The sequence below is a fragment of the Salmo salar genome, chromosome ssa11, assembly GCF_905237065.1.
Source record: "Salmo salar chromosome ssa11, Ssal_v3.1, whole genome shotgun sequence".
In the NCBI taxonomy this organism is placed as follows: domain Eukaryota; kingdom Metazoa; phylum Chordata; class Actinopteri; order Salmoniformes; family Salmonidae; genus Salmo; species Salmo salar.
In genome coordinates this window covers 110,898,259-110,905,871 of record NC_059452.1, presented here as the reverse complement: position 1 = coordinate 110,905,871, position 7,613 = coordinate 110,898,259, and the positions used below count along the sequence as shown (strand labels likewise).

The 7,613-nt window shown below is 44.8% G+C and overlaps 1 long non-coding RNA gene across 1 annotated transcript; it reads right to left on the bottom strand.

Annotated features, from left to right (window-relative positions):
* Window positions 1-258: 258 nt before the first annotated feature.
* On the bottom strand, window positions 259-7,392 carry LOC123725265 (uncharacterized). Its single transcript, XR_006757768.1, has 3 exons — window positions 7,243-7,392; window positions 4,549-4,691; window positions 259-333 (listed from the first exon to the last, which is right to left on the bottom strand). It is a non-coding gene; the product is annotated as an uncharacterized lncRNA (long non-coding RNA).
* Window positions 7,393-7,613: the final 221 nt, after the last annotated feature.

Here is a 7,613-nt window from a genome sequence, read left to right as displayed (position 1 = left end):
CCATTCAGTTCATCAGAAAACCAATTTGTTTTGTTTTGTGGGTGTACAGACTAAAGCTTTATTGATCTTATTCTTGACTAATAGCGTAACAGGCATATTACTCTTGACCAACAGTGTAACAGGGATCTTACTCTTGACCAGTAGCGTAACAGGGATCTTACTCTTGACCAATAGCGTAACAGGGATCTCAGTCCCTCCCACGGCGTTGCTAGCGGAGCACCAGTATTGGCCGCTGTCTGTTGTTCCATCCGTCTCTAGGACCGTCAGGTTGGTCCATGCAGCTGCGCGACGCAGCACATACTTCCTGGTTGTGGCCAGGGCTTCCTGGACTTCCTGTCAAACAACCAATCACCTTTTAACTCTACACGTTACTTCCTGTGAATCAACCAATCACATTTTAACTCTACTTGTCACAGGTAGTTCTGCAGTTAATTAAACAAAGTATACAGCAGATATCTATGTTTCTTCACATTCTTCACATTTTCATAACCTTTTTTGTATTTTGCATTTATTATGGATCCCCATTAGCTGCTGCCAAAGCAGCAGCTACTCTTCCTGGGCTCCAGCAAAAATAAGGCTTAAATTAAAGATGTGGCAAATAGGAGTGGCAATATCGTCTGCTATTATCCTCAGTAATTTTCCAAATTGTCAGACACCGGTGGCTTGTCATTATTGATAGATAACAATATTTTTCCACCTCTTCCTCACTGACTTTATGGAATTCAAAAGTACAATTCTTGTCTTTTATAATTTGGCCAGATATACTTGGATGTGTAGTGTCAGCGTTTGTTGCTGGCATGTCATCCCTAAGTTTGCTTGTCTTGCAAATGAAAAAGTCACTAAAGTGGTTTGCAATATCAGTGGCTTTGTGATGAATGAGCATCTGATTCAATGAATGAAGGAGCCAAGTTGGCTTTTTTTCCCAGGAATTTCATTTAAGATGCTCCAAAACGTTTTACTATCATTCTTTATATAATTTATTTGTTTCATAGTGTAGTTTCTTTTTCTTTTTATTTAGTTTAGTCACATGTTTCTTAATTTGCAGTATGTTTGCCAATCAGATGGGCTGCTAGACTTAATTGCCATACCTTTTGCATTATCCCTCTCAAACATACAATTTTAAAATTCCTCATCAATCCACGGGGATTTAATGGGGATTTAACAGTTTTTGCAGTAATTTTGTTAATGGGTCCATGCTTATTAGTATCCATATACTTCTCTGTTGGTATCACATACGTTATCAAGCATTTCACACATATTATCCAGATACTGACTGTTAGCACTTGGTGGTCTATAGCAGCTTCCCACCAGAATGGGCTTTAGGTGAGGCAGATGAACCTGTAGCCATATTACTTCAACAATATTTAACATTAGATCGTCTCTAAGCTTGACAGGAATGTGGTTCTGAATATAGACAGCAACACCGCCTCCGTTGGCATTTCTGTCTTTTCTATAGATGTTATAACCATGTATTGCTACCACTGTATCATCAAAGGTATTATCTAAGTGAGATTCATAGATAGTCAGAATATGAATGTAATCTGTTATACGAAAGTTATTTACTTCATGGACCTTGTTTCTTAGGCAACAAATGTTAATATGGGCTATTTTTTAGCATTTTTCTGGGTTGCTTGATTGTTTCTAATGCTTTACTGGGAGGCTTATCTGCAGGTTCTGCAGGTTACCACCTGCAGAACCACTCCTTTATTGGGGGTGTCTTGCTAATTGCCTATAATTTCCACCTGTTGTCTATTTCATTTGCACAACAGCATGTGAAATTTATTGTCAATCAGTGTTGCTTCCTAAGTGGACAGTTTGATTTCACAGAAGTGTGATTGACTTGGAGTTACATTGTGTTGTTTAAGTGTTCCCTTTATTTTTTTGAGCAGTATATATACAAAGTATGTGGACATCCCTTCAAATGAGTGGAATCGTCAATTTCAGCCACACCTGTTGCTGACAGTTGTATAAAATCGAGCACACAGCCATGCATTCTCCATAGATGAACATTGGCAGGTGTCACGTCCTGACCCTTGTAAGATGTCATTTTCTATAGTAGAGTAGATCAGGGCGTGAACAGGGGGTGTTTTTGGGTGGTTTTCTTGTTATCTGTTTCTATGTTGTTATTCTAGATTTCTATTTCTATGTTGGGGTTGTTGGGATGATCTCCAATTAGAGGCAGCCGGTTCTCGTTGTCTCTAATTGGAGATCATATTTATGTAGGGGGTTTTTCCATTTGTGGTTGTGGGTTGTTAAATTTTTTGTGTTATTTTCTCTCCGTCACGGTTTGTTGTTTTGTTTTTACAAGTATTTTGGTGTATTGCAAACGTTTCACGGGATAAATAAATATGTGGAACTACAGCCATGTTGCGCGTTGGTCCGATCCTTTGAACAGCCGTGACAGCAGGAGAATAGCCTTATGGAAGAGCTCAGTGACTTTCACCGTGACACTGTCATAGGACGCCACCTTTCTAACAAGTGAGTTCGTCAAATTTCTGCCCTGCTAAAGCTGCTCCGGTCAACAGCATGTGCTGTTATTTTGAAGTGGAATCGTCTAGGAGCAACAACGGCTCAGCCTCGAAGTAGTAGGCCACACAAGCTCACAGAACGGGACTGCTGTGTGCTGAAGTGCGTAGTGCGTAAAAATCATCTGTGCTTGATTGCAACACTCGCTTCCGAGCTATAAAATGCCTCTGGAAGCAACGTCAGCACAATAACTGTTCGTCGGGAGCCGCCATTGGACTCTGTCGCACTGGAAACTGGTTCTCTTGAGTGATGAATCACGCTTCACCATTTGCCAGTCTGACAACAAATCTGGTTTTGTGGATGCCAGAAGAACGCTACCTGCCCCAATGCATAGTGCCAACTATAAAGTTTGGTGTAGGAGAAATATTTGTCTGGGGGTGTTATTCATGGTTCTGGCTAGGCCCCTTATTTCCTTTCTCCTATAGAGCTCAATTTGTATGGAATGGTCTGCATATCCATGTGAGAGATGCAGACTCGGTCTCAGTCTCGACCTTTAAGTCTTTATTTAAGATTCATCTCTTCAGTAGGTCCTATGATTAAGTATAGTCTGGTCCAGGAGTGTGAAGGTGAACGGAAAGGCACTGGATCAACGAACCGCCCTTGCTGTCTCTGCCTGGCCGGTTTTCTCTCTCCACTGGGATACTCTGACTCAAACCCTATTACAGGGGCTGAGTCACTGGCTTACTGGTGCTCTTCCATGCCGTCCTTAGGTGGGGTGCATCACTTGAGTGGGTTGAGTCATTTACGTGATCTTCCTGTCCGGGTTGGCGCCCCCCTTGGGTTGTGCCGTGGAGGAGATATTCATGTGCTATACTCGACCTTGTCTCAGGATGGTAAGTTGGTGGTTGAAGATATCCCTCTAGTGGTGTGGGGGCTGTGCTTTGGCAAAGTGGGTGGGGTTATATCCTGCCTGTTTGGCCCTGTCCGGGGGTATTGTCGGATGGGGCCACAGTGTCTCCCAACCCCTCCTGTCTCAGCGTCCAGTATTTATGCTGCAGTAGTTTGTGTCAGGGGGCTAGGGTCAGTCTGTTACATCTGGAGTATTTCTCCTGTCTTATCCGGTGTCCTGTGTGATTCTAAGTATGCTCTCTCTAATTCTCTCTCTAATTCTCTCTCTCTTTCTCTCTTTTTCTCTCTTTCTTTCTCTTTCTTCTCTCTCCTCTCTCTCTCTCTCTCTCTCTCTCTCTCTCTCTCTCTCTCTCTCTCTCTCTCTCTCTCTCTCTCTAAAAGGACCTGAGCCCTAGGACCACACCTCAGGACTACCTGGCCTGATGACTCCTTGCTGTCCCCAGTCCACCTGGTCGTGCTGCTGCTCCAGTTTCAACTGTTCTGCCTGCGGCTATGGAACCCTGACCTGTTCACCGGACGTGCTACCTGTCCCAGACCTGCTGTTTTCAACTCTCTAGAGACAGCAGGAGCGGTAGAGATACTCTGAATGATCAGCTATGAAAAGCCAACTAACATTTACTCCTGAGGTGCTGACCTATTGCACCTCGACAACCACTGTGATTATTATTATTTGACCCTGCTGGTCATCTATGAACATTTGAACATCTTGGCCATGTTCTGTTATAATCGCTACCTGGCACAGCCTGAAGAGGACTGGCCACCCCTCATAGCCTGGTTCCTCTCTAGGTTTCTTCCTAGGTTCTGGCCTGGAGTTTTTCATAGCTACCGTGCTTCTACACCTGCATTGCTTGCTGTTTGGGGTTTAAGGCTGGGTATCTGTACAGCATTTTGTGACATCAGCTGACGTAAGAAGGGCTTTGTGGTATCCCAGGAGGTCTACCCAGGGGGATGGTAATAGAGGGGAGGTACGTGAGGCGATGTTGGCTCCCTCTGCTGGGAATACGGGAGCTGGGCACCCCGACACGGACAGCTAAGTGGAGGTAATTAGAGGAAAGTGCCAACCAGCCGTAAATAAAAGGAGCCCGATGGCAGTCTTCAAAGTACTGTACAGTAACCTGGCCTAGATTAGCAGCAGGTCATTGGCACCAGATTCAGAGGGGGCAGGGCATGTACCTGTATGACTTCCTGTCTGCGGTTGTTGAACCAGATGATCTGATTGACCGGGGGATAGTTAGCTTGCAGGATACAGGTGAGCTGGACATCACTGCCCTCGAACACAGACACCACACTACGCTGGGTCAACAAGACTGGAGCCTCTACCACACACACACACACACACACACACACACACACACACACACACACACACACACACACACACACACACACACACACACACACACGGACACGGAGAGAGAGAGAGAGAGAGAGAGTCAATCACTGTTTTTTAATATACAGACACCATGTGAACCCGGCACATGTCTATCCAACTGTTAGTTAAACCCAGTACATGTCTATTAGACTGTTAGTTAAACCCAGTACATGTCTATTAGACTGTTAGTTAAACCCAGTACATGTCTATTATACTGTTAGTTAAACCCAGTAGATTTTGATTTATTTTACTAGGCAAGTCAGTTAAGAACAAATTCTTATTTTCAATGGCGGCCTAGGAACAGTGAGTTAACTGCCTCATTCAGGGGCAGAACGACAAAGGTCAGGCGATATTGCTGAATATAAACAGTGTAGTTATTCCCTCCGCAAAGCAATCAAACAAGCAAAATGCCGGTACAGGGAAAAGGTGGATTTGCAGTTTAACGGCTCAGACACGAGACATATGTGGCAGGGTTTACAGGAAGTCACGGACTACAAAAAACAAAACCAGCCACGCCACGGATACCGACGTCAAGCTTCCAGATAAACTAAGCACCTTCTTTGCCCACTTTGAGGATAATACAGTGCCACCGTCGCGACTCGCTAACAAAGTCTGCGCCACCCCCCCCCTTCTCCATGGCTGATGTGAGTAAAACATTTAAACATGTTAACCCTCGCAGGGCTGCTGGCGCAGACGGCATCCCTAGCCGTGTCCTCAGAGCATGCGCAGACCAGCTGACTGGTGTGTTTAGAGACATATTTAATCACTCCCTATCCTAGTCTGTTGTCCCCAGATGCTTCAAGATGGCTACCATACTTCCTGCACCCAAGAAGGCAAAGATAACTGAACTAAATGACTACCGCCCCGTAGCACTCACTACTGTCATCATTAAGTGCTTTGAGAGACTAGTCAAGGATCATATCACCTCCATCTTACCGGCCACCCTAGACCCCCTTCAGTTTGCTTACCGCCCCAATAGGTCCACAGATGACGCAATCACCATCACACTGCACACTGCCCTTTCCCATCTGGACAAAAATAATACCTATGTAAGAATGCTGTTCATTGACTACAGCTCAGCATTCAACACCATAGTACCCTCCAAGCTCATCATCATCAAGCTGGAGGCCCTGGGTCTCAACCCCACCCTCTGCAACTGGGTCCTGGACTTTCTGACGGGCCGCCCCCAGGTGGTGAAGGTAGGAAACAACATCTCCACTTCGCTGACCCTCAACACTGGGGCCCCACAAGGGTGCATGCTCAGCCCTCTCCTGTACTCCCTGTTCACCCACGACTGCGTGGCCATGCACGCCTCCAACTCAATTATCAAGTTTGCAGACGACACAACAGCAGTGGGCTTGATTACCAACAACGATGAGACTGCCTACAGGGAGGATGTGAGGGCACTTGGAGTGTTGTGTCAGGAAAACAACCTCTCACTCAACGTCAACAAAACAAAGGAGATGATCGTGGACTTCAGGAAACAGCAGAGGGAGCAGCCCCTATCCACATCAAAGGGTCAGCAGTGGAGAGGTGGAAAGTTTTAAGTTAGGGTTAGAAGATGCACAATCGAGAGCATCCTGTCGGGCTGTATCACAGCCTGGTATGGCAACTGCAACCACCCGAGCCACTGCCTGTTCACCCCGCTATCATCCAGAAGGCGAGGTCAGTACAGGTGCATCAAAGCTGGGATCTGAGAGACTGAAAAACAGCTTCTATCTCCAGGCCATCAGACTCTTAAACAGCCATCACTAACTCAGAGTGGCTGCTGCCCAATATTGAGACCTGATCACTGGACACTTTAATACATGGATCACGAGTCACTTTAAACAATTCCACTCTAAATAATACCACTTCAATAATGTTTACATATGTTACATTACTCATATCACATGCATATACTGTATTGAGACCCAATCACTGGACACTTTAATACATGGATCACTAGTCACTTTAAACAATGCCACTTTAAATAATGCCACTTTAACAATGTTTACATATCTTACATTACTCATATAAAATATACTGTATTTTATACCATCTACTGCACCTTGCCTATGCCGCTCAGTCATCGCTCATCCATATATTCATATGTACATATTCTCCTTCACCCCTTTAGATGTGTGTGTATTAGGTAGTCGTTGAGAATTGTTAGATTAGTTGTTAGATATTACTGCACTGTCGGAACTAGAAGCGCAAGAATTTCGCTACACTCGCATTAACACCTGCTAACCATGTGTATGTGACCAATACAATTTGATTTGATTTTGAAACAGGGTATTATTATATATTTTTTACTATCCCAAATGCTAGCCCAAACTTAACGAGTTGGAATTCATTTCATAACTGTTGATTCTGTTTTAACCCTATTGCAAACCTGTAACCATGTGGACAGAATACAGTCCAAAATAGGTTGAAAATAGATGTTTGTCCATGATTCGTCAAAAATTGACCTGAAACCGTAAGACCTTGTTGGTTTGTGTGTATGTGCTTACCCAGTCTAAGGCTGCAGGTCCTGGTGCGTGTGTCCAGGGGGTGTTTGGCGTAGCAGGTGTAGGCCTGTCCATTCTGGGTGGAGTTAGAACGAAGTACCAGGATGTTGGAGGTCTCCACTTCTTGGCCCCTTCCCTCTCCTTTAGGCCCCTCCCACCACACCACAGCCCTGGGAGACCCACCTACAAGAACAGTATTATTATAATTATATGTATTGTTGTTGTGGTGGTGGTTGTTGTGGCTGTTACTGTTGTTGTAGTTACCTTCCCAGGAGCAGGACAGCAGCAGGTATTGGTTCTTACCGGTGGCATAAGCAGAACACACTGGCTCATCATAAGGAGACCCTGAGAGAGAGAGAGAGAGAGGGAGGGGC